The sequence below is a fragment of the Sturnira hondurensis genome, unplaced genomic scaffold (genome assembly GCF_014824575.4).
Source record: "Sturnira hondurensis isolate 20B ecotype Veracruz unplaced genomic scaffold, ASM1482457v3 Scaffold0021971, whole genome shotgun sequence".
Classification (NCBI taxonomy): Eukaryota; Metazoa; Chordata; class Mammalia; order Chiroptera; family Phyllostomidae; genus Sturnira; species Sturnira hondurensis.
The window spans coordinates 860673-887990 of NW_028094602.1; the positions used below are offsets into that span (position 1 = coordinate 860673).

A 27318-nucleotide genomic window follows, 5' to 3' on the forward strand; every position below is an offset into this window, starting at 1 on the left:
CATTTTGGGTATCTTTCATTTTTTTTTTCATTTTTGACCAAGCTCAATCAGATCTGTGAGCATTTTAATTACCAGGGCTTTAAATTCTCCATCAGATAGGTTGGTTGTGTCCTCATCGTTTAGTTCTGTTTCTGGTTTTTTTTTTTCTCTGTTCTTTCATTTGGGCCATATTTCTTTGTCTTGGCATACCTGAGGAGTTGAAAGGGAGCAGGGCCTTAAGGATTCACTGGGGCAGGCCTACTTTCTTTGCTGTACTGCTGTGCTGCCTTTGGGGGAGGTGCCAGAGAGGGACACTGCAGCTTCCCTGCTTGTCCCTAGTGCACTTTCTGATGGACTCTTGTATAAGACTGGGAGTTTCTCCCAATGTAGCAACTGTATCAACTCCGAGCCTCAGTTTCCCCTTAAGTCAGCCCCACCAATGCAGCTCATTGCCACACCACAGCCAGCCCAGCCCCCAAGGTCTGCCAACTCACCAAGGTTTTTCTCTGCTTGCCAACCCACATAGTCCAGCACCAGTCTGGTTGTTGTGACTGATTTTTTCTTTTCTTTTTTTTATTAAAGATTTTTATTTATTTATCTTTAGAGGGGAAGGGAAGGAGAGAGGGATAGAAACATCAATGTATGGTTGCCTCTCGTGAGTCTCCTGCTGGGAACTGGCCTGCAACCCAGGCATGTGCCCTGACTGGGAATCGAACCGCGATTGTGTGGTTCGCAGGCCTGCGCTCAACCACTGAGCTACACCAGCGAGGGCTGATTTTTTCTTTAATTCCTTGGTTGTCAGAATTCCATGCAGTTTACTTTTCTGGCACTTCTGGTTGTTTATTGATTTTATATTGGTTATTATCCTCCTTTTGGTTGTGTGAGGAAGTGAAGGGTTTCTACCTACACCTTCATTTTAGCCATAACGAGATAGAACATATTGAGAATTGCCAGATCAGAGGTAGTTTGGGGGTCTGGGTAAAAGAGATAAATGAAGTAAGAAGTACAAAGTGGTAGTAACAGAATAGACGTGGGGTGTAAAATACAGTGTAGGAAATATAGTCAATAATATTGTAATAACTATGTATGTGTCAGAGGGGTACTAGATTTTTCAGGATGATTGTTTAATAAGTTACATAATGTCTAGGTTGTACACCTGAAACTGATATAATATTGTACCTCAACTGTAATTGAAAAATAAAAAATTAGACTTCCGGTCAAGACGGAGGTATAAGTAAATACACTTTTCCTCATCCGCAACCAGAAGAAGGAGAATGACAAATTTAAAAACAAAAAATAACCACAACTGCCAATAAATTGAATTATATGGAAGTCTGACAATCAACGAGTTAAAGAAGAAACATTCATTCAGACTGACAGGAGGGGTGGAGACAGGTGGCGGGGACAGAGTGGGCAAGTGTCAAGGTGGCAGTTGGAGGATGGGGCAGTCCCACATTTGTGTGCATATAAACCAGGAGGAACAACTGGACAGTGAGACAGACTGAGCAACTGAGGTTTCCAGTGTCAGAAAAGAAAACCTCCAAACTTCTGCTGCAAAAACCTGTGGGGGTTGTGGTGGTGGTGGGAGAAACTCCCAGCCTCACAGGAGAGTTTGTTAGATACACAAGATCACCTACCAGGGTATCAGCACCAGAAGGGCCCAATTTGTTTGTGGGTAGCAGAGGAAGTGACTGAAAGCTGGCCCAGAGCTGAGCAAGCAGCATTGTTCCCTTTCTGACCCCTCCCCCACATACAGTACCACTACCCAGTGATCTGGGTTGCCCCACCGTGATGAATGCCTAAGGCTCCATCCCTTGCAACTTTTCAGATGCACCAAGACAAAGAAATATGGCCCGAATGAAAGAACAGATTGAAACTCTGAAAATAGAACTGAGCAATGAAGAGATAACCAACCTATCAGATGCAGAGTTCAGACCACTAGTAATCAAGATGCTCACAGAAATGGCTGAGTATGGTTGCAAAATAGAGGAAGAAGTAAGGTTATGCAAAGTGAAATAAAGAAAAATATACAGGGAACCAGCAATGAAGGGAAAGAAACCAGCACTTAAATCAACAATTTGGATCAGGGGGAAGAAATAAACACTCAACCAGAACAGAAGGAAGAAACAAGAATTCAAAATAATGAGAGGCTTAGAAACCTCCAGGACAATTTTAAACATTCCAACATCTGAATCATAGGGGTTCCAGAGGCGAAGAGGAAGAGCAAGACATTGAAAACTTGTTTGAAAAAATAAGGAAGGAGGACTTCACCAATCTGGCAAAGAATAGACTTTCCAGAAAGTCTAAGAAGCTCAGTCCCAAAGAAGCTGGACCCAAGAAAGCACACTCCAAGGCACATCATCATTACATTACCCAAGATTAAAGATAAGGAGAGAATCTTAAAAGCAGCAAAAGCAAAGGAGACAGTTATCTACAAAGGAATTCTCATAAGGCTGATTTCTCAAAATAAAACCTTGGAGGCAGGAAGGGACTGGAAAGAAGTATTTGAAGTCATGAAAGGCAAGGACCTACATCCAAGATGACTATACAGCAAAGCTTTCATTTAGAAAGGAAGGACAGATAAAGTTCTTCTCAGGATAAAGTCAAGTTAAAGGAGTTCATCATCATCAAGCCCTTATTGCATGAAATGTTAAAGAGACTTATCTAAGAAAAAGAAGAAGATCAAAAATATGAACAGTAAAATGACAACAAATTCACAACTATCAACAACTGAACCTAAAAAAAAAAGAAAAACAAAAACTAAGCAAACAACCAGAATAGGAACAGAAGCACAGAAATGGCGGTCACATGGAGGGTTATCAGAGGGGAGAGGGTTGGAGAAATAATGGGGGAAAAGGTATAGGGAATAAGAAGCATACATGGTAGGTACAAAATAGACAAGGGGAGGTTAAGAATAGTATAAGAAATAGAAAAGCTAAAGAACTTATATGTATGACCCATGGACATGAACTAAGGGAGTGGGGAATGCTGGTGGTGGGGAGTGGTGCAGGGTAGAGGGGAATAAAGAAGAGAAAAAAATGGGACAACTATAATCGCATAATCAATCACATATGCTTAAAAAATAAATTCAAATTTCAATGTAAAAAAAAAGAAAAATGACAAGTTATTTAAAGTTAAAAAACCCTCGAGGAAAGGGCCCAATAGAAACTCAGAGTTTGGAGGAAGGGTAATGCTAGGTTGGAGCTTTTGTCCCTAGAGGTAGGGTGTGTGAGGGAGTCTGTTCTTCGTGTTTTGGAAATAGTTGGAATCAGCTGTTGCTACAGGGAGCCATGGTGCTTCTGGTGAAGGAGCATTGCTGGGATGATGTTTCTCAAAACAAGCAATGCACATGCACTTGAGAGGCTTAGAAACCTCCAGGACAACTTTAAACATTCCAACATCTGAATCATAGGGGTTCAGGAAGAAACCCTATATCATTTTACTGTTGTCATTTTACTTAAGGAAGAAGGAGCCAGTCTCTTTCTCCTCTATCCTTACAGTTTCCTTCTAGTGTTCCTTGGTGAAGAGACTTTTATGCCTACATGATATTTACATGGTCCTAGGCTTAGCATCAGAGAGCTCAGTGTAAAATTGTGTGGTAGGATCTGAGATAAAAGAACTCCTTGCCCAGCTCAGCTACCATTCCCCTAATGATTGTTGCCTGTTCTGTGTCGGGGGGTTGGAGACACAAATCTGCTGTTTCTACCTGCCTTTGTTCTTTAGTTCCTTCCATAGTTTGAGTATCTTGCCATAGTGAGCATGATTTTAGTGTTAAATTTTGTTTTTTACAACATGGTTCTTAAATATATTTTCCACATGTATGCTATTCTATGTGTGCTAAATATGTATTGTCATAGAAAATCAGGTATAAAAATGTATATATATATGTGTGTGAAGTACATATATATATATATATATATATATATATATATATACACACATGTATGTCATGGGGGATTTTGCATTTTTGGAGTAATTTTAATCAAATCTTATTGCCCCTTTATTTTTTAATTTCTTTGCATTAATTTTTTTTAAGCTTTTATTTTTATTGTATTTTCCCATTACTATTTAGTCCCTTATACCTCCCTCTCCCCACAATTACCCCTCTGTTGTCCCTTTACTTTAGAACCTATCTCCTCTTCACTTATCAGTTCAGTAAGATGAGACTTCAGTTTACATTGCAGTCAAACCAGAGGCTCCCTGTGGCTTGAGCTTGTGTGCATACATCTATTTCATTATCACCTGCCGTCATTTGTTTTCCTGTTTAGATTGATTCTAAATTTGTAAGGACTGGACCATATTCCTCTTATTCACAGGGTTGAGGGCACTTGCTCAATACATTTTTGTTAAATTAATGTTAATAATAACAGCAACAATATTTCTTTTACATATAATTACTTAATACTCATATCAACTTTGTAAGTAGTTATCATAACCATATTGTATCTGTATGAGGTGAACATCTTTTTTCCATTTTAACGTCTCTGAAATTTTATTAGTGACATTTTATAATTGATTTTTGCTTAGTGGTAATAGAATAATAGTTTGTTACAATTGATGGTGTTTTAGATTCAATTAAATATGGTGTTATTTCCCATTTATAGATCAGGAAACTGGTCCACAAGAAGTTAAATATCCTGCCCCAGGCTGCTCTGGTAGAAAGCATCATCATACTTGGGCTGAGAAGCCTGTCCTCCATTATTGAGGCCCTACTTTTTTTTTAATTGTTGTTCAGTTACATTTGTCCCAATTTTCCTCTGTTGCTCTCCCTGCTCTGCCTTCCCTCCCCGACCCTATGCTTCCTCAGTCAGTTCCCACCCTGTTGTCCATTACTATGGGTTCTGTATACATGTTCATGTTCATAGCAGTATTATTTACAATAGCCAAGTCAGGGCCCTACTCTTCGACCCTGGCTGCCTTCCTCTCTGACCATCTGCAGATAATGTCCTCTGCATCCGGCCATCTGTATCTGTCTTCCTCAGCTTCCAAGTCTAGCCCAGACTTCACTTGCCATGAGGGCCTTTCTTTACCCATGCTACCCTGGTGGTCAGCTGTCGTTTCTTTACTTTTTTGAACCCCATAGAATTTCCTTATGACACTTATTTCACTTTTTCATTAATGTCTTTTATTTAGTGGAGTTTCATTTTCTGAGGTAACCAGAATCCAAGTTGGCTTGTAAAGTAGAAACCATTCATGATAAAAATTACCCATGTATGCCCTTTAGAAGACTGAATTAGGTTGGGGTCCAGTGCAGTCAGTTTTTCTACCACATCTGGTATATCACTGTTTTTTAACTCAGCACCAGATGAAGCCTTGTGTTTTGTAGGTATGTTGTAGGGAAAAATACTGATCTTCAACATTAGGCTTGCACTTGTGAATGTAATGAGACATTTATACCCTTAAGAGATACACGGGAACTGAGGTAGACTGTGGGAGGCATGTCTTCTGCTTACACAGTGTCACCCCACAGCCCACTTTTCATTGCACAGCTTAGCTGGTGTGGCCAGATATGGTAGCCCTGCAGCAAGCTAATTGAGTTCCTTTCCAAGGCATTTGTTCATTGAGAAAAATGGTAATTTTTCCCCATTTTTCAATTTTAAAAATTTCGTTTTAACACCTTCATCGTCTTGTAAAGTACCCAATTTTGATGATTTTTATTTTGTTCATAGAGATATGCAAGCATCACAATAAATTTTAGAATATTTTCAACACCCCCCAAAATAAACTCTGCCCAATAGCCATCACTCTCCACTTTCTACCATCCTCCTAGCCCTGGATAGACACTAGTTTACTTTCTGTCTCTATAGATTTGCCTGTTCTGGACATGTGTTATAAGTGGAATCATACATTATATGGTCTTGATGATTGGCTTCTTATTCAGCATGATATTTTTCAAGATTTATCTATGCCACAGGCATGTACTGATATTGCTAAATAACATTCCATTGTATGCTTATACCACATTTTTGTACCTATTAGTCAGTTGAAGGACATTTGGGTTTTGCACTTTTTAGCAATTTTGAGTAATGATGATGTGAACATTTGTGTACATCTTCTTCCATGGATGTATGTTTTCTTTTCTCTTGGGTATATACTTAGGACTGGATTTGCTGGATCATATGGTGATTCTGTGTTTAACCTGTTGAGAAGTTCCCAGATTGTTTCTCAAATCAGGTGCCTGTACTATTTTACATTCACCAGAAGTATATAAGGGTGCTAGTTTCTCCACATCTTTGCCAGTATTTGTTTTTATGTTGTTTTGAGTATAGCCATCCTAGTGGGTGTGAGGTGGTATCTCATAGTAGTTTTGACTTCCATTAATGACTAATGGTATTGAGTACCTTTTCATGTGCTTATTAGCTGTTTGTATATCTTCTTTGGAAAAATAACTATTCAGATCCTTTTCCTATTTTTGAGTTATTTGTCTTTTTTTTATTATTTAGCTGGAGCAGTTCTTTGTATATTCTGGACAATAATCTCTTAGGAGATATATAGTTTTTAAGAGGTGTCTTTTCACTTACTTGATGGTATTCTTTATTTGTTTTTTACTAAATGTATTGGGGTTATACTTGTTAATAAAATTATATAGGTTTAAGGTGTACAATTCTGTAATACATATGTATATTGTATTGTGTGTTCACCACCCCAAGTCATGTCATTTTCCATCACCATTTATCTCCCCTTTAGCCTCTCCTGCCTCCCCTGTCCCTACTTCCCTCTTGTAGTGACCATGCTGTTATTTGTCTGTGAGGGTTTCTTTTCTTTCTTTCTTTTTCTTAATTCCTTCACCTTTTTCACCCAGCACCCTACCCACCCCTCTCTGACAGCTTAAGAATCTGTTTCTACTTTGTTAGTTTATTTTAGATATGAGTGAAATCATATGGTATTTGTCCTTCTCTGGCTGGCTTACTTCATTTAGCGAAATACTCTCTTTACACAATGAAATACTACTCAGCCATAAGAAAGAAGGAAATCTTACATTTTGCAACAGCATGGATGAACCTTATGGTATCCTTTAAGGCACAGAAGTTTTTTTATTTTTTCTGAAGTCCAATTTAGGTTTTTTGTTTTGTTGTTGTTGTTGCTTTTGCTTTCGATGTCACATCTTAGGTCCCGGATATTTACACATATATTTTTTTCTAAAAGTTTTATAGTTTTAGCTCTTACACTTAGGTCTGTATTCTACTTGGATGAAGTTGGGATTTGTTTTTTATTATGAAAGAAAAAAATTCCTCAGGAATCTTAACAAAGAAAAGGGACAATTCACACTCAGAACAGACACCAGGATAAACAATTACAGGTGTATTAACTCCAGTCCTGTCCCCATTTCCTCAAAGAGCAGAAGTGGGAAGGAGACAGTTGAAGCAAATAAGCAATTCTGTAAGACAAAGGCTTTAAATCCCTACAAGTATGATAAAAGTCTAAACTTCTCTTTTTCTTTTTAAAAAATGTTTAATATGTCAAAAGGTCTGCTTTAGTGACACACTAGTTCCACCAGAATATAACCCCGATACCACCATGTCAGTAACATGCTCAACTTGACCAGCCATCTCATATTTTTAAGACCCTGTGTGTATGTATATGTGGGTCTTTAAACCAAACCTACAGAGCTCAGTGACTGCTGCTGTAATGTCCTTCCAACCAGCGTCCACCCCTTTTAGAGGGTGGGCAGGGCACATTGAAACCCTTAAGCGGTAACGAGGGAGTAACAGCCCTAAATAGGCAGTTTTTCCAGCATCTTCACCCATACCCCCACTCAAAAGGAGATTCTTATTTCTAATCAGACTACTTGTTCAAACTGGCTCTCAGTGACCAGAATAGGTTTTCTCCTTTAGAAAAAGCACACATATCTGCACATCCATATATATAATTTTTGTTTTTGCATTTAAATATAAAAATACTACTTTGCTTCACGTTATAATTGGAGGACCAAGCAATGAGAACTTTTTCTTCTAAGGCAGCCTATCTATCCCATCCCTTTATACTGAGCTTGTCTTCAAGTGAGGGAATTTAGCCCCAGGCAAGGGAAGTACCACACCAGGGTAAGAGGGCATTTTCCTGTCTCTTCCCACCCTTTCCTTGCTCCTGCTTCTCACTTTTATTAGAAAACTGATTATAACCTTTTAAGAAATGGAACTTCCAACCAAGAGGGGAAAAATAACCACAAAGTAAGCCCTCTACTACTCCCATTCCCTTCAGCTACTGTGAAGACTAAGTCCTTCCCCTCTCTTCACAAATGCTTACTGTCTAAATAGCTATGCCTATTGGACAAATACACATGATTAAATGGAAGCAGTGGTTATATCCCTTCCTCGCTGCCACACGCACTAATGTATTAGAAAGCTTTGGTAATGGGGGAAAAAAGAGGGTGTGTATGTGGAGAGATTAAGAACTTGACCTCTGTATCCTGGCCAAAGAAAGCAAGAGATATTAATTGGACATGAGACATGAAAAAAGACCTTGTTATTCTACCCTTTGAGTTACAGCTATTGTAACAGTTGAAGGGGGTAGGAGTGAGAGCAGGATGAATAATTAGAAGATCACTGGTTGCAAGCCTGGTACACTTAGTTTTTGTACTGGAAGGGCTTGTTACCAGTTTTGTTTAGAGGGCTTTTGTCACTGCAAAGAGGTCACAGCTGACAGAGGAGACAGTCTTATCTTCAAAGTAACCTTTCTTCTCCTGGCCAACAGTCCAGGGAATATGAATGCTAGTGGTGTGGTTGGCCATGTCAGCAGAAAAGTTAGTGATGTTGGACATTTTGTGGAATCTGGTTAGGTAGGCAATGGACATTGGTCAGAACCCGTCTTGGGATTATAGGATCACATGTGGTACTAGTTCTGCTTACTTAGTCTCTTGATGGAGTCTGTGCACTTTAGACCATTCTCCTCTCATGTGGCCTTGGTGATGAAGTTGGTGTGGCAGCCTCCACCATTCCACTTCCCAGGAATGGGCTTAAGATCAAAGGTTTTTGTGACTCCAAAGTCTTCACACACTCAATACAAGATGAAGTGGGCTAACCCCAAGATGATCTTCCATATCAGTTCCTTCACTGGATCCTATATGGAATTCCCACTGAGCAAGCATCTTGGTATTTTCTCCACAATTTTGACACTGGCATATAAGCAGGCCTGGTAGTGAGCCTCCATAATATTTCTGCCGTAGTCTTTGTCTACTCTCACACCACAATAGCAGAGGCTGGAGAAGCCACTGGAAGGTCAACCAAAGGGGTGCCAATCAAAGTATATTCCTGCTCCATTCCAAACCAGGAGTCCTGATTGTTCACCATGACCATTATCCTTTTACAGTTGTCTCTCCAGGCTCTTGGTTATACTTGAAGACTTCGCAGAACACCAGCTTCTTGCGGTCCTTGTAGAAAGGGTCCCAAAATGTGTCAGCAGGGACAAGATAAAATTCACTGTTGCGGACTTCAGACTGAAAAGAACTAGAGCCATCAAAATTCCACTTGGGCTCTGCCTGAATGGCTCAGTTGAAACATTGTCCCATCCACCAGCAGGTTGTGAGTTTGATTTCTGGTCTGGGCATATACCTACACAGTGAGTTCAGTCCCACAGTGCCTATGGTGCATGTGGGAGGCAACTGATTGATGTTTCTCTCTAGCATTGATGTCTCTCTCCCTCTCTCTCTTCTTCTCTCTCTAAAATCAATAAGCATATCCTTGGGTGAGGATTAAAAAATTAAAGTTCTGCTTAGGTGGCTATTCTATACACTTGTCGAGGGTCCAGGTCTTAAAGTGCAGTTCTTCTCCAGTACCATCAATCCAGATATAGATAGCTTGGACTTTATCCCTTTGACACAGGGTCATGTAGACCTGCTTGATGCCTTTGTTCAAGTCAGAACTCACTGAGGTGGCCATGGTGAAAGATGTTCTGGAGGGTTGAGCAGGTGGCAGGGTGTGCAGGCTGTGAGAGCAAGGTGCAGAGAGGAGGCCTGGGTTGCTGCTCAGGTGCACCATTCTTCTCCCATCTTTAGCTCTCTATTTTTTTTCCTGCCTCACTAGGTTATTAACTGTTTAGGGAAAGAAAAAGTCATGTCTTATTTGTCTCTATTCCCTTCATCATCCAGCTCAGTGTATAATATATACTGGACTTCTGAGTAAATCAGAGAGAGTAATAGAGGCCTGATTAATGAGAGTGTAAGAAAACATATCTCCTGTTGATTCTCAAGGGTGTCCCAGACCCTGCCAATGAGCTTACATCACTAATACTGTAATAAGCAAATTGTACAAGGATTACTGAAAAGGGTTTTCTTTTTCAATTTTAACTTTGTATTATTTAAAAATAAAGTCTCAAATGATGCTTTTATGTTTGCATAAAGTCCTCATACCAGTGTCCCTCATAGTCATAGGGTATCCAGTAGTCATACCAATGTCCCTTACAGTCACAGGGTATCCAGTCCTTTTTAATGGAATGCACATGTCAGTCTCAAAAGTTGGGGGGTTTTCAGTCACTTCTGCTGCTTCCACTAAGCAAACTGGGCCTTCTGGTACTGATCTCCATGTGGATGGGTTGGTACACATTCTAGGACCCTTCTAGGACACGTTCTAGGTCTCTCCAACAAACTCTCCTGTGACGCTGGGAGTCTGTCTCCACACCTCAACCCCCACAAGTGTTTTCAGTTGGTGTTTTGAGGCTTTATTTCCCCGCACTGGAGCCCTGGGTTGTGCAGTCCGTCCTGCTCCCCAGTTTTGCCTTGTTTATCTGTGCATGGATGTGGGACCACCCAGTCCACCAGCCACCCTGTGCACCATGCCCCTCCACAATCCACCACCTTGCTGGGTTTGTCCATTGCCACCCTGCACCTGGGGTCTGCCAGCCACCGCCTGTGTGCCCAAGGTCCAGCAGCCACCACTTTTTTTGCCGCAACCCCTCTCCACCCAGCAGCCCGACTCCACCCCTCCTACCAGTCTGGATTAATGTGTCTATTTTAACTCCTTGGTCATCGGACTTCTATACAGTTTGTTTGTCAGTACTGGTTGTTTTTTTGTTTCTAAATTTTTGTTGTCCTTATTTTGGATGTGTGAGGAGGCACAGTGTGTCTACCTACACCTCCATCTTGGCTGGAAGTTCTACCTTTGTTTTCAATTTATTTTTTCACTTTTTATTTTTATTTTTGAATGGATGATACACTGGCATGACTCAAAAGTCAAAAAGTACAAAAGACATACACTAAAAAGACCCTAACTCTATTCCTCTAGTCACCTGGCTCCCTGCTTTGGGGTAAAACTTTACTGATTTCTTACATACCTGTTCAGAGGTTGTTGATGCATACACAGAAAAATATGCCTATGTGATCTTTTACTACTGTTTTACACAAATGATTCCTTACTCTTTGCTTGGATCTCCCTTGCCTTGAAGGTAGTTCTTGGCCTGGGTTAATCTGTAGATTGCTTGTGACCCTTGACTATCCCTATTTCTGTAGTGATGTCTCAGATGTTTAATATATTAAAAAGGCATGTTAAAAGGCTATGTTCCTAGGCAGTACTATTGTGTGTGTGGCTTAGGACTGCTTTTGGCTATAAGAAAAAGAATATCCAATATGAGAGGCTTAAACATGCAAGCAAATACTGTCTTCCTCTAAAAGAAGGCTGGTCCAATGGTGTTTGAGATAAGGTGGCTTTTCCACAGTTCTGTGGTCTTACATTCAAATCACAGGGCATCTAGTCCTCACACCAGTGTTGCTCACAGTCACAGGGCGTCCAGTGCTCACACCAGCATCCCTCCCAGTCACAGGCATCCAGTCCTCATACCAGTGTCCCTCCCAGTCATGGGCATCTAGTGCTCACCAGTTGTTCCTCACAGTCATGGGCATCCAGTCCTCCAACCAGCATCCCTCCAAGTCATGGGCATCCAGTTCTCACACCAGTGTCTGCCACCGTAATGGGCATCTATTCCTAATACCAGGGTCTCAAGCAAGAAGGGGTAGGGTCATGGATCTGTTTCTTTATTTATGCAAGATTATTGTCCAGTGATTTACACATATTTGTTTGGCTGGAACTAGTATGTATGGCCATCTCAGACCAATCACTGCATTGGAGGCCAGGATTACCATGAAAGCTTGGTTCATGATTGGTTTAGGTCTGTCACAATTTTCCCCCAAGGCTTGCAAAGGGGTGTGCCTTTCCTGAGATTAGAGGCTTCCACCTTCCACAAAACTGGAGAATTAGCAGCCTTGTGGGAATGGTCCTGAATGGCCAGTGCACAGTATCTGCTGCAGGACTTTATAGGGATGCCAGTGGAAGAGTTAAGGCAGATGTTCTTGCTCAGAGAGGTCTCAGGTTGCATATTCATTTCTGAGCTCAAGAACCAGAAGTAGTAACTAATTTGCCCTGAAGCATTGACCATGTGGAGACAAATACTCATTCTTGCCCCAAGTTTTATTCAGTAGAACTAGATCCCAGAGTTTTTCTTCTTTTGAAGTTTTTCTCCCCCTGTGACTTAATATCCTTTGGGAGAAGTCTTTGTTCCAGTCTTCCTGTTAGAAGAAACCAAAAATGCCTCTGCTCCCTCCTGGCCTGTGTCTGGATTCCTGGAGTGTGATTGAGCAGCTGGTCATCAGCCAACTGGTTAGAACTGGAGAGTGTGTGCTTGAGTGGACAGAAGATGCTGGTACTTAGAAGATGCTGGCTTACCCTGTTTCAATCCCAAGTTGGCATTCTTGTGCCCATGCTGAGAGCCCAGTCTTTCCAGTTTCATCCTCTTCTACTTCTCTGTTGCTTTTTTTTTCTTTCCAGTCCTTTTCTCACTCATCCCATTTTTTGTACTCTTTCCTTTATAGCCCTGTAGAGTTGAGAGCTAGAGGACCCAAGGTCTTTTTTTTCCTTTCAGTATGTATAACTTTAGGAAGCTCTGTTGTTTTTCATTGGCTGTGAAGGGGAGGGGCACTATTGAGCAGGTTGAGACTTGGGGAAGGTTGGAGGAATGTCACAGTAATGAGGAACAGGTGTAGAGATCCTGCATGACCGAGCCTAGTCAGGGGAGTTGGAAGATAGAGGGACCAGAGAAGGCTGGGATTTGGTGGTCATACTCATCTGTGTGTTTAATCCTTTTGTGGCTCTGTGTTGGTGTTCTTAAAGCAAGAGGTTCCTGGCAAGGCAATGAACAACAAGCTGATGATTAATTGCCCTTTTTCAAAAATTGCCCTTTTAAAATTGTAATTATATCACTCACCAGAACCTGTGAACATTAATTCTCAATTTACAGAGTGAGTAATTGAATAATGAAGGGACTACCTATTTGTTGTGCTCTGTTCTTGTCCTTGCATTTCTGCAATGCCAGGCCCTTCTATCTCAGTCTTTTGATGATGCCCACTTCCCTTGTGATTTTAGTGCCTGTTTTGGCCACTTGATGGTGACCTATATGGCATCACTTTTTGTTAACAGTGGGTAGGGTCTGGGCTGATGTCACATTCTCTAGAGAGAAAGGAAAACAGCCATTTCTGACTGCTTTCTATTAATTTTTCTTCCAGCAACAAAAGCCTGCTTAGCTAACTTAAGCAAAAGAACACGAACTTTTGGGGAGGATATCAGGAAGCTCACAGAGTCCAAGGAAAAGCTGGAGAAGCAGGGCCTTGAAAGAAGAGAGTTAAAATCAGGGTCTGGGTGAGGGCATTTAATCTCTGTAGGACATTAGGCAGTTAGTCCCTGCGGGACACTAGGAAGAGTCTGAGCTCCAGAGTTTCTGGTCTGTCATTTCACACTGGATTGATTCCAGTTCTTTTTTTTTAATATATATTTTATTGATTATTCCCCCCCCTTCATTACCCTCCACCCGCCCACTCCCTCCCCCACCATTCTCCCCCCCTTAGTTTATAACCACGTGTCTCAAGTTCTTTAGATTCTATATTTTCCCTACTATTCTTGCCCTCCCCCCTATCTATTTTCTACCTACTGTCTATGCTATTTTCTGTACCTTCTCCCCCCTTCTCCTCCTCCCACCCCCCTGTTGCTAACCCTCCATGTGTTCTTCAGTTCTATGGTTCCACTCCTGATCTAGCTGTCCTCTTGGTTTGCTTGTTTTAGGTGTAGTTGTTAATAACTGTGAGTTTTCTGTCCCTTTAACATTTCATATAATAAGGGCTTGGTGATGATGAACTCCTTGAATTTGATCTTATCTGAGAAGCACTTGATCTGCCCTTCCATTCTAAATGAAAGTTTTGCTGGATAAAGCAATCTTGGATGTAGGTCTTTGGATTTCATGACTTGGAATACTTCTTTCCAGTCCCTTCTTGCCTGTAAGGTCTCCTTTGAGAAATCTGCTGACAGTCTGATGGGCACTCCTTTGTAGGTGACTGTCCCCTTATCTCTTGCTGCTTCTAGGATTCTCTCCTTCATTTTAATCTTGGCTAGTGTAGTTATGATGTGCCTTGGTGTGTTCCTTCTTGGGTCCAACTTCTTTGGGACTCTCTGAGCTTCCTGGATTTCCTGGAAGTCTATTTCCTTTGCCAGATTGGGGAAGTTCTCCTTTATTATTTGTTCAAATACATTTTCCACTCGTGGCTGTTTCTTTCCCCCTTCTGGTACCCCTATACTCCGGATGTTGGAACATTTAAAGATGTCCTGGAGGTTCCTAAGCCTCTCCTCATTTTTTGAATTCTCATTTCTTCATTCCTTTCTGGTTGGATGTTTTGTTCTTCCTTCTGGTCCACCCTCTTGATTTGAGTCCCAGTTTCCTTTCCATCACTATTGGTTTCCTGCGCATTTCCCTTCATTTCAATTTGTTTAGCCTTCATATGTTCCTCTAATTTGTGACTATAATCAACCAGTTCTGTGAGCATCCTGATCACCAGTGTTTGAATTGTGCATCCGAGACGTTCGCTATTTCCTGGTCACTTAAGAGTTATGGGCTCTGGGGCTTTGAGTTCTTCTTGAGCCATATTTTGGACTGTTTGCGCCTGTTATGTACGTGGAGCAGAGCCCTAGGTGTTCACCAGGGCCAGGCAACTGGGTCGCCGGGTTTGACGCTGTATGTGGGGGCGGGGTCAAAGGAGAGCAATGGTGGCCCCCTCTGCTACCTCCCGCCACTGCCGGGGCCCGTGCGTAATCTGTCCCACTGCACATGAATGTGCAACCATGGTCGGCCTGCTGCCTCGCCTCTGGGGCCTGCGCATTCCATCTCACTGCTCGCTCCTCTGCTGGTTTATCTGAGTGCGTGAATGTGTGACCATGGCCAGCCCGGCACCCTGAGCCCTCACTGGATCCACCCAACACGGGGCTGCCTGGGTGCCTGGGGTCGAGGGATCTTTCTTGCCTATCCCCATTCCGCTGCTGGCTCTGCCCCTCTTACTGGTCTGATTGAATGGTTGGTTGTTGTCAGACTTCCATATAGTTCAATTTTCTGTTCTTTGGCTGCGTCTTTGTTCACCAAACCTTTGTTGTGTTCAAACTTGGTTGTGGGAGAAGGCACAGTGTTTCTACCTACGCCTCCATCTTGGTGGAAGAGAACCCAATTATTAATACACACAATAACTTGGATGTATCTCGAGGGCATTATACTAAGTGAAATAAAAGTCAATCTCAAAAGGTGACATACTATATGATTTCACTTACTCCTTTGAACTGTGCTTCAGAGAGTCTGGCAATCTCTTGGTCACTTAGAGTTATGGGCTCTGGGGCTTTGAGTTCTTCTTGAGCCATCTTTTGAACTGTTTGTGCCTGTTATGTATCAGGATTGGAGCCCTAGGTGTTCATCAGAGCAGGGCAACTCAGTTGCTGGGTTGTGACACTGTATGTGGGGGCAGGGCCAAAGAGGAGCACTGGCAGTCCTGTCTGCCGCCTCTCGCCGCCGCCGCCGCCGCCACAGGTGCCGCAGCTGCCACCATTACCGGGTCCCGTGTGTTTTGTCCCACTGCACGCGAGTGTGCCACCGCCGTCAGCCCTCCACCACTGGGTTCGCCCCTGGGGCCTGCGCGGTCCGTCTCACTGTGCCAGGATGTGCGACCATGGTCAGTCTGCCCCACACCCTGACTGGGTCTGGGCTGCCTGCGCGCCTAGGTTGGGGGATCTTTCCTGCCCAACCCTGCTCCACTGCTGGCTCTGTCCCTCTTACCATGCCCATTGAACAATTAGTTGTTGTCGGATTTCGGTATAATTCAATTTTCTGTTCTTTGGCTGTGTCTTTGTTCTCCAAACCTTTGTTGTATTCAAACTTGGTTGTGGGAGAAGGCACAGTGTTTCCACCTATGCCTCCATCTTGGCGGAAGTCCCTGATTCCTGTTCTTGAGCCAGTCACACACTTGACAATGGAGGGTGGGTCATTTGACTGTGCCCACTTTACCAGAGCAGGAATGTTTGGTGGGCATCCTCCAAAGGTCCCATCTTCAACCTCTGGATGTTCACCTCTTTTCTGTCACAGAAGAGAGTGTGCCCACTATAGGAAGGGAATCCACAGGGAGGAAAGATTAGCATCACCTGGAACCACAGATCTACATTAGCAAGGCTCTGCCCTTCCTTTCTTGTGGACACCATATTGCATTTGTTTTTTTGAATTTACAGCCTTATTTGCTGGGCTTGGGGTATCAGGTAGATACTCTCTTCACATGACTACTCCTAGACTTTCCAGTAATATCATTTTGTGTATGGCACTGGCAACTCCTGAGCAGATTCATTGTCATTTTGGACCAGGTGTGTAAGAAAGACCTTGTACTTTTAAGGAACCTTGTCAGTGTCCTTATGCTGGATGTGCCTCCATGATACTTCCTATTTCTCAAAACAGTCACTTACCCTGTTTGGTATGATATTTTCAGTCATGAAGATATGTGGTTTGGAGCCACATACATCCTTTTGATCAGCAACAGTCATTTGTAAACTAACAGGCTGTGTGAAGGGTGCAGGCTAGGGCCATGGCATGCTGGCCTCTACTGTAGGTGGGAGGCCTCTCTGGTACACACTGCAGTCAAATACATGACCTTGGCTTCTTTGTTAAGGAACTGAATCAGAAAAGATAAATAATTCAGTACATTTCAGAGAGAGTAAAAGGGCACTCTTATGAGTCGGGGAGTGATATAGACTAAATGTTTGTATCCTCCCCAAAATTCATATAAAATTTGTATGTGGAGACCTAATCTCCAGTGTGATGATATTTGGAGGTGGGGCTTTAGGCAGATGATTATGTCATGAGGGTGAGACCTATGAATGGGATTAGTGCTTTTATAAGAGGAACCTCAGAGAGCTTCCTTGCCTCTTTTGTCATGTGAGAAGAATGCCATTTATGAACCAGGAAGCAGGCCCTCACTAAATACCAAATCTGCTGGTGCCTTGATACTGGATTTCTAAGCCTCTAGATTTATTTGATCTCAGACTTTTATATTTACTTATTTCAGAAATAAATTTATTTTGTTTGTAGCCCAGACTATGGTATTTTTTTAATAGTCCAAACAGACTAAGAGTTTATTTGAATTTCTTCAGATAAGAAGAAATTTCTTCTTTCTTTCAGATCCTCATAATTTAATTTTTTTCTTGATCTCTCTTGGGAGATACCATGTGTTATACAGAGGAGTCTTGAAAGCTGCCTGTAGGTTTTGTGATTGCCAGTGGATGTGCTAACCACAAACAGGATAGGTAAGAATCTGAATCTATTTTAGCCCCTGGCCTTATGGTTTTCTTCTCATCAGTGATTCTTGTCTTTATTTGACATAAGAAACACAGCTCAGCTTTGACCTAATCTCCATATTCTGCCTTCAAGTTCTTGGGCAACCTTTTCCCTGACCACAGATTCACCATTGTTTTGCTCTTTTTGTTCTCTCTTTCCTCTGGATTTTTCTCTTTGCTTTCATTGAGTTCTCAAAACTTCCCTGTTGTCCCAATTCATTATCTCTCTGGTATCATTTGTTTTCTTACCCTGGGAACACCCCAATTAGCATGTCAGTTTTCATGTTTCTCTAGTGCTCAGTATAGGTCTATGCCCAAACTGGAGCATTGTTGGAGAAAACTCAGGAGCCATTGTGTAGCCTATCAGCCCAGTCTAAGTGCTGCTGCACAGTGCAGCAATACTGCTCCCTGATCTTCCCTGACTGCCCATAGCAGCTTTTTCACAGCTCTTCTCATCCAGGTATTCCTCATTCTCAGCAAACACCTTTGCCTTGCAGCTCACTGTTCACTGAGGAAAGAGGCCTTCTATGAACTGTTGCTGCTTCTTCCTTTCATATTAGTGTCTCTGATGCTTCACTCAGTATGGTCCCCCTTGAACTTGTAATCTTGATTGGATCCTGAGAAAAGGTCTTATCTGGGACTTTTCATCTGTCATTGTCTTTCCTCTTGCTTTTTGTTTACATTTTTTCCTCCCTGCTGACTCCTTCTCAGCTTTCTGTTTCCCCAAGATTCCCAAAGTAGTTTATTATTTTTTAACCTGCTTCTAGTGTTGTAGAAACTATGCTCCTACTATTGTCCTTGAGATTATGCTTATATGTGTTTTAAAATTTTTAATTTTGAAACAATTTTAGGCTCACATAGAAGTTTCAAAAATAATATAGTGATTCCTATGTGTTTTTCCTCCAGTAATGATATCTAGCATAACTATAGTATGGGGTCTCTCAACCTCAGCTCTATTGACATTGTTGGATGGGAGGGGGTGGCATTGTCCTGTGCATTATACAATGTTTAGCAGCATCCCTAGCCTCTACCCATAAGATGCCAATGGCACTCCCTAGGTGTGATAAACAAAAGTGTCTCCAGATGTTACCAAATTTCCCCAGATCATCCAGTAGAAAACTGCTTTGTATTTTCCTATTAGAGCTGTAACAAGTTACCACTGACTTTGTGGCTTAAAATGACAGGAATTTATCCTCTTCTAGCTCTTTAGGTTCAAAGTCTGACATGGTGTGACTGGATTCTCTGCTCAGAGTCTCCAGGGCTAAAATCAAGGTATCATCCAGGGCTTCAGTTCTCTTTGGAGGTTCAAGGGTAGAGTATGCTTGCAGACTCATCCTGCTTGTTGGCAAAAATCCAGGTCCTTCCCATGCTTTCTACTTGGCCATTTTTTTTTCAAACCAGCAGCAAGTATCTAGTTCTTCTCATTCTTTGAATCTGCGATTACTTTTTCTACTATAAGCTAGAAAAAACTTTTGTGCTTTCAAGGGCTCATGTGGTGACATTGAGCCCACTGAATAATCCAGGATAATATCATCTCAGTCACAGTTCACAGGGATTAGGGTACAGACATCTTTGACAAGCTGTATTGTGCCTGCCAGGCACTGCATAGCACAGTGACCACAGCTGGGAGATAGACCTTGCTACAGCACATCAGTGAAGTTTCTACATGCACTCATTGTTTTTTTATCACTATTAATCTTTAGTTAACATTCTGTCAAATTTTATCTACATTATACATATACATATATGTGTCATATTATATATGTACACACACGTATACATACAGCTATACATATACATATATTTTTTTTATGAAGTCACCACCACAATCATGGATGTGGTCACTATTTCATCAACCCCAAAGAAAACTCACCTATTTTGACTTAATCTAGCAATCCTTAATGTCTTCTCTGTAAGCAAAATTTTGTCATTTTGAGAATGTTATTATGTAAGTGAAATCATATAGTATGTCACCTTTTGAGATTGACTTTTATTTCACTTAGTATAATGCCCTCGAGATACATCCAAGTTATTGTGTGTATTAATAATTGGGTTCTCTTCCACCAAGATGGAGGCGTAGGTAGAAACACTGTGCCTTCTCCCACAACCAAGTTTGAACACAACAAAGGTTTGGTGAACAAAGACGCAGCCAAAGAACAGAAAATTGAACTATATGGAAGTCTGACAACAACCAACCATTCAATCAGACCAGTAAGAGGGGCAGAGCCAGCAGCGGAATGGGGATAGGCAAGAAAGATCCCTCGACCCCAGGCACCCAGGCAGCCCCGTGTTGGGTGGATCCAGTGAGGGCTCAGGGTGCCGGGCTGGCCATGGTCACACATTCACGCACTCAGATAAACCAGCAGAGGAGCGAGCAGTGAGATGGAATGCGCAGGCCCCAGAGGCGAGGCAGCAGGCCGACCATGGTTGCACATTCATGTGCAGTGGGACAGATTACGCACGGGCCCCGGCAGTGGCGGGAGGTAGCAGAGGGGGCCACCATTGCTCTCCTTTGACCCCGCCCCCACATACAGCGTCAAACCCGGCGACCCAGTTGCCTGGCCCTGGTGAACACCTAGGGCTCTGCTCCACGTACATAACAGGCGCAAACAGTCCAAAATATGGCTCAAGAAGAACTCAAAGCCCCAGAGCCCATAACTCTTAAGTGACCAGGAAATAGCGAACGTCTCGGATGCACAATTCAAACACTGGTGATCAGGATGCTCACAGAACTGGTTGATTATAGTCACAAATTAGAGGAACATATGAAGGCTAAACTAATTGAAATGAAGGGAAATGCGCAGGAAACCAATAGTGATGGAAAGGAAACTGGGACTCAAATCAAGAGGGTGGACCAGAAGGAAGAACAAAACATCCAACCAGAAAGGAATGAAGAAATGAGAATTCAAAAAATGAGGAGAGGCTTAGGAACCTCCAGGACATCTTTAAATGTTCCAACATCCGGAGTATAGGGGTACCAGAAGGGGGAAAGAAACAGCCACGAGTGGAAAATGTATTTGAACAAATAATAAAGGAGAACTTCCCCAATCTGGCAAAGGAAATAGACTTCCAGGAAATCCAGGAAGCTCAGAGAGTCCCAAAGAAGTTGGACCCAAGAAGGAACACACCAAGGCACATCATAACTACACTAGCCAAGATTAAAATGAANATGAACACATGGAGGGTTAGCAACAGGGGAGTGGGAGGAGGAGAAGGGGGAAGAAGGTACAGAAAATAGCATAGATAGTAGGTAGAAAATAGATAGGGGGAGGGCAAGAATAGTAGGGGAAATATAGAATCTAAAGAACTTGAGACACGTGGTCATAAACTAAAGGGGGGAATGGTGGGGGAGGGGTGTGTAGGGGGAGGGAATGAAGGAGGGAATAGAACAACTATAATGGCATAATCAATAAAATATATTTTTTAAAAATTGGGTCCTTTTTATTACTGCATAGTATCCCTTTATGCACAAATACCACTTTGCTTACCCTCTCACCTGCTTGAAAGACATGTTTGTGGTTTTCAGTTTTTGTTGTTGCAAATATAGTATTTATCTATATACATGCATGTACAGTATTTTGTGTAAACCTAACTTTCAGTTTTACACCATAAAACACAGGAGTGGGATTGCTGGGTGACTTGGCAAGTGAATGTTTATCTTTATAAGGTGCTGCTAAACTGTTTTCCAGAATGGCTGTGCCATTTTACATTGTTACAGCAAGGTATGAGTACTTTACCTTGTCATACTGTTATACTGACAGTATGAGAACTGTCAGTATTTAAAATAATTTAAAGCATTTAAAATAAAAGTGTCAGTAAACAACTAACTGTTCTAATACAGGGTCTAGTGCAAATAACACCCCTTTTTATTACAAAATCTTTTATCACAAAATCATAAGCATGATTCTGTAACATAACAATATCACACTCAAGCACACCATATGACATTTTAGGTGGAATGTTCAAATTAAAACTATAAATTATTACAACTATATTATTATCCTACCAACCACACTCAATTAGGTGTTACTTCTGTCAGATCCTGCACATAAGTAGCAATATCTTATTGTGGCTTTAATTTGCAATTCCCTAATGGCTAACAATGTTGTGTATTCATTCATGTGCTCATTAAGAATTTAGTATTCACCTCACCCCATACATAGTTATTACAATATTATTGACTGTTTTCCCTAAGGAGGATCATCCTAGTTCTCTGTGACTATTCTGTAACTATGAATTTGTACTTCTAACTCCCATCAGCTTTTTTACCCAGCCTCTCAACTCCTCTCCCAGCTGGCAATGGTCAAAATGTTCTATTTATGAGTCAGCTTCTCTTTCTCCTGTTTGTTTATTTTGTTCTTCATATTTCAAAATGAGTGAAACCACCTGTCATTTGTCTTTCTCTGTCTGACTTATTTTGCTTAGCACAATACTGTCTAGGTCCATTCAAGTTGTTGCAGATGGCAAGATTTCATTATTTTTATGGCCTTCTCATATTCCATTGTATATATGCACCACATCTTCTATATCCATTCATCTGTTGATGGACACTTAAGTTGCTTCCATGTCTTAGCTATTTTAAATAATGCTGCAATAAACATATGGATGTTTATGTCTTTTTAACTTAGTGTTTTGGGTTTCTTTGGATGAATACCAGAAATGGAATTGCTGAGTTCTTCTTTGTTTCTTGTTATATAGCCTTTATTTTAAAGTCTCTTTTGCCTGGTATAAGTATTGCTATCCTAGCTTTTTGTTTGTTTGTTTGCTTGTTTGTTTTAATTTTCATTAAATATTTTTTCATTTCCTTATTTTCGTTCTGTGTGTGTCTTTCAGTCTAAAGTGAGTCTCTTTAAGACAGTACACAGGAGTGGGTGTCAGTAGGTTTATAGTTGTTCCTACGGAAAGACATATAATACAAGAAGAAACTCTGTTTCTCCTCCTCACAATTCTAATCCTACTTTTGCCCACCCTGTATGTAAGGGTCTTGTGTGTTTTGATTGGCTCATTTAATGTGTTTGCATTTAAAGTAATTATTGATAGTTATATATATATTGTCATTTTATTATTCATGTTTTTGTCTCATTTTTTTCTTCTGCTTAAAAAAGACCCTTTAACATTTCTTGTAATATTGGTTTGGCGGTGATAAACTCCTTTAGGTTTTTCTTGTCTGGAAGCTCTTTATCACTCCTTCAATTCTAAATTATAGCTTTGCTGGGTAGAGTATTCTGGTTCTAGGTCCTTGCTTTTTGTTGCTTTGAATATTTCTTGCCAATCTCTTCTGGCCTGTAAGAATTCTGTTGAGAAAACATCTGACAGTCTTATGGGAGCTCCATTGTAGGTAACTAACTGCTTTTCTCTTGCTGCTTTTAAAATTCTTTCATTGTCTTTAACTTTTTGCATTTTAATTATGATATGCTGTGGTGTGTGCCACTTTGGGCTCATCTTGTTTGGGACTCTCTGCACTTCCTAGACTTGTTTGTCTATTTCCTTAACCAGGTTAAGGAAGCTTTCTATCATTTTTTCATGTATGTTTTCAATTTCTTGCTCTCTCTCTTCTCCTTTGGCACCCCCATGAAATGAATGTTGGTGTGCTTGCAGTTGTCCCAGAAGCTCCTTATACTATACTCATTTTTATGGAATTTTTAAAATTCTTCTTGACATTCTGATTGGGTATTTTCTGCTTCATTATCCTCCAAATCTCTGATTTGATCCTCTGCTTCATTGACTCCACTGCTGATTCCCTGCATTCTTCATTTCTGACCGGTGCTTTTTTATGTTTTCTGTCTTTGTTTTTATGTTTCCCATCTCTTGAAGTTATCACTGAGTTCCTCTACTCTTCCCCTAAGTTCATAGAGCAACCTTATAACCAGTGTTTTGAACTGTACATTTGGAGTATTACTTGTCTCCATTTTCTTTAGTTCTTTATCCAGAGTTTTGTTCTGTTCTTTCATTTGGAACACATTTCTTTGTGTCCTCAATTTGGCTGCCTCCCTGTGTTTGTTTCTCTGCTTAGGTAGAGGTGCTATATCTCCTGAGCTTGGTAGAGTGGCCTTATGTAGTAGGTGTTCTTCAGGGATCAGTGGTGACCCCTCCCCAGTCATCTGAGCTGGATGCCTCAAGTGTATCCCCTGTGTGGGCTACGTGTACCCTACTGTTGTGGTTGATCCTTAAACAGAAGGATTTACTACTAGGCTGATTAGCTGCAAGGATTTTCTGTGACAACCTTGAGGATCAACTGTGTTTGGTCTACCCCCATGGGGCAGAACTCACTTCAGCAGGGCTCAAGTGCCTGCCAGGTTCACGCCTTGAGTTTGTTGCTTGTGGAAGTGATTGTGTAGTGCTTCAGCATGGTCTGGAGCTGTCCACTGAGTGTGCTGGCTTTGAGGCTTCTCAGGCCATGCAGGCCAAGATCAGCTGGTGCCTGTGCCCTGCATGCGGCCACACCTGACATGACCTATAAAGTAATTGCAGATGGCTGCTACTTCTGCTGGGCTTAGAGATGCCAAAGAGAAACCTAGCTGCTGCTAGTGCCAGGCCTGGGGCCAGTTAGAATGAATTACAAGGTATGTAGAGGGGCAGATGCTATACTGCTTGTTTTAGAGGTTTTAGGAAAGTGGGCAGCATGAGCAATGATGGGCCATTTGTATGGAAAAAACACTAGAAAAGGCTTGGCTGGGCTCACAAGCTGGGTGGGCTAGGGTCTCAGGGCATCGCCAGTGCTGGATGAACTGCATTAGGTAGGTTGATGTAGACCAGGGGTGTCAAACTCATTTTCACCGGAGGTCATATCAGCCTCGTGGTTGCCTTCAAAGGGCCAGATGTAATTTCAGCTCCTTAACAGTGAAGGAGTAGTTATGTTTACACAGTCCTAAAATTATTTCAGCCCTTTGAAGGCAACCATGAGGCTGATGTAGCCCTTGGTGAAAATGAGTTTGACACCCCTAATGTAGACTCAGGTATGGTGTCCGCCTGCCAGATCTGTATGGGGAGAGGTCAGCAAAGGAACAATGGTCTCTGCCAACAGTTCTCTCTGGGAGAAAGCTGCTTTTCCCGCTCTCACACAGATGCCAATTCATTTCTCTCAATATGCCCCTGGTGCCTTTTGAGCTACTGCCCAAACACTGGACCTCAGAGCAAGTGAGTATAAGTAAGCTAATGCACAAGCTCTTTAAGAGGAATGCTTGGGGACCCAGTAGCCTTTCATCTCACTCAACCTTAGTCCCCACTGATTTATACAACTAGATGTTGTGGTTATTTCTATTCCTAGCACAGGAACTCTGGGCTGGGAGTTCTGATGTGGAGCCAGGACCATTCCATTTTACATCTTTGCTACTCCTACAAGCCTGCATGTGGCTTCTTCTTTATATGATTAGTTGTAGAACTTCTGTTCAGCTAGAGTCAGGCATTTCTGAATGATGGTTGCTCTGTTAGTGTAGTTTCTGATGTGGTTATGGGAGTTTCTGAGTACTGCATTTACCTATGCCACCATCTTGACTAAAAGTCTCTGAAGACTTTTGTAGGTGTTTATTACATTGAGGAAGTTCTCATTTATTCCTAATTTGCTGAGAGGTTTTATGATGCATTAATGGTTGTTGAATTTTGTCAGATACTTTTCCTTCAATTGATATAGTCATGTGGTTTTCTTCTTTAGACTTCTAATTTGGTGGTTTACATTGTTTTTTGTGACAATTCAACCAACTTGGCATTTCTAGAATGAACTCCACTGGTCATAATGTATGTATGTATACAGGCATGTTTGTGTGCACATTTATATGTTAAATACATTAAGCTTATATTTTCTTTAGGATTTTTACATCCCTTTTATTAAGTTATTAACTCTTGGTCTTTAGGGGTTTTTGTCTTTATTTGATTTTGGTATTGGGGTAATGCTAATCTCATAAAACGAATTAGGAAGTGTAGGAATGGAATAATGGAATTATGGAATAATGGAATTATTTTCTTAATTTCCCTTTCTGTTAGTTCATTATTGGCATTTAAAATGCAATTGATTTCTGGCCCTGGCTGGTGGGCTCAGTGGATTGAAAACTGGCCTATGAAAAGAGGGGTCACTAGTTAGATTCCCAGTCAGGGCACATGCCTGGGTTGCAGGCCAGGCCTACAGTAGGGGGTGCTTGAGTGGCAACCACACATTGATGTTTTTCTCCCTCTCTCTCTCACCTTCCCCTCTCTAAAAATAAATAAATATTTTTAAAAAGTAAAAATAAAATAAAATGCAACTGGATATTAATTTTGTGTCCTGCTACTTTGATGAATTCATTGATCAGTTCTAGTAGTTTTTTTGTGGAATCTTTAGGGTTCTCTATATACAGTATATGTTATCTGCAAATCATGATAGTTTTACTTCTTTCCAATTTGGATGCCTTTTATTTCTTCTTCTTGTCTGATTGCTATGGCCGGGACTTCCACTACTATGTTTAATAATAGTGATGAAAGTACACATCCCTGTCTTGTTCCCGATCTCAAGGGGAATGCTTGTAGTTTTTGCCCATTGAGTATGATGTTCACTCTGTTTTTTTTATGTATGGCCTTTATTATGTTTAGGTGTGCTCCCTCTACTCCTACTTCACTATGTGTTTTTATCATAAATGGGTGCTGGACTTTATCAAATGCTATTTCTGCATCTATCGATAAGATCATGTGGTTTTTGTTTTTCATTTTGTTTATGTGGTGTATCATGATTAATGGTTTGCAAATATTGTACCATTTTTGTGTCCCCAAAAAGAAATCCCACTTGATCATACTGTAATATCTTTTTGATGTATTACTGTATTCAGTTTGCTAATATTTTGTTGAGGATTTTAGCAACTATATTCATCAAGGGCATTGGCATATAATTTTCTTTCTTTGTAGTGTATTTATCTGGTTTTGGAATTATGACAACTGTAGCCTCATAAAATGAGGTTGAGAGTCTTCCCTCCTCTTGAAAACTTTGGAATAATTTTAGAAGGAAAGATGTTAGATCTTCTCTGAATATTTGGTAAAATTCACCTGTGAAGCCAACTGGTCCAAGGCTGTTTGTTGGGAGTTTTTTGATTACGGCTTCAATTTTACTAGTTTTAATCTGTCTATTCAGATCATTTGATTCTCCCTGATTTAGTTTTGTAAGATTGTAATGTTTATACAAATTCATGCATATTTCCAGGTTGTCCAATTTTTGATATATGATTATAATATTTTCTTACAATCTTTTGTATTTTTTATGTCACTTGTTACCTTTCCTCTTTCATATCTGATTTTATTTATTTGAGTCCTTTCTCTTTTTTTCTTAATGAGTCTGGTTAAACATTTGTCAATCTTGTGTATCTTTTCAATGAACAAGCTCTTGGATTCATTGGTTTTTTTCTATAGTTTTTAAGACTCATTTATTTCTGTTCTGATCTTTATTATTTCCTTCCTTCTACTCACTTTGGGTTTTATTTGTTGTTCTTTTACAAATTCCTTTAAGTATAAATTTAGAATGTATATTTCAGTTTTTTCTGCTTTCTTGACACAAGCCTGTAATTCTAAGAATTTCCCTCAGCACTGTTTTCTTTGTGTCCCACAGATTTGGGGATGTTTTGTTTTCATTTTCATTTGTTTCAAGATATCTTTTGATTTCTTTCTTGATTACATTGTTAACACATTCATTTTTAGTAACATTATTTAGCTTCAATATCTCTGTGTATTTTTCAGTTTTCTTCTTGTGGTTGATTTCTAGTTTCATAGCTTTGTG

General features: G+C 40.9%; 1 protein-coding gene and 1 pseudogene across 1 annotated transcript in view; one reads left to right on the top strand and one right to left on the bottom strand.

Moving 5' to 3' along the window:
• CHCHD6 (coiled-coil-helix-coiled-coil-helix domain containing 6) overlaps positions 1-27318 on the top strand; it is a 337874-nt gene that overhangs the window by 74566 nt on the left and 235990 nt on the right.
• On the bottom strand, positions 8544-9910 carry LOC118978557 (glutamine synthetase-like; annotated as a pseudogene).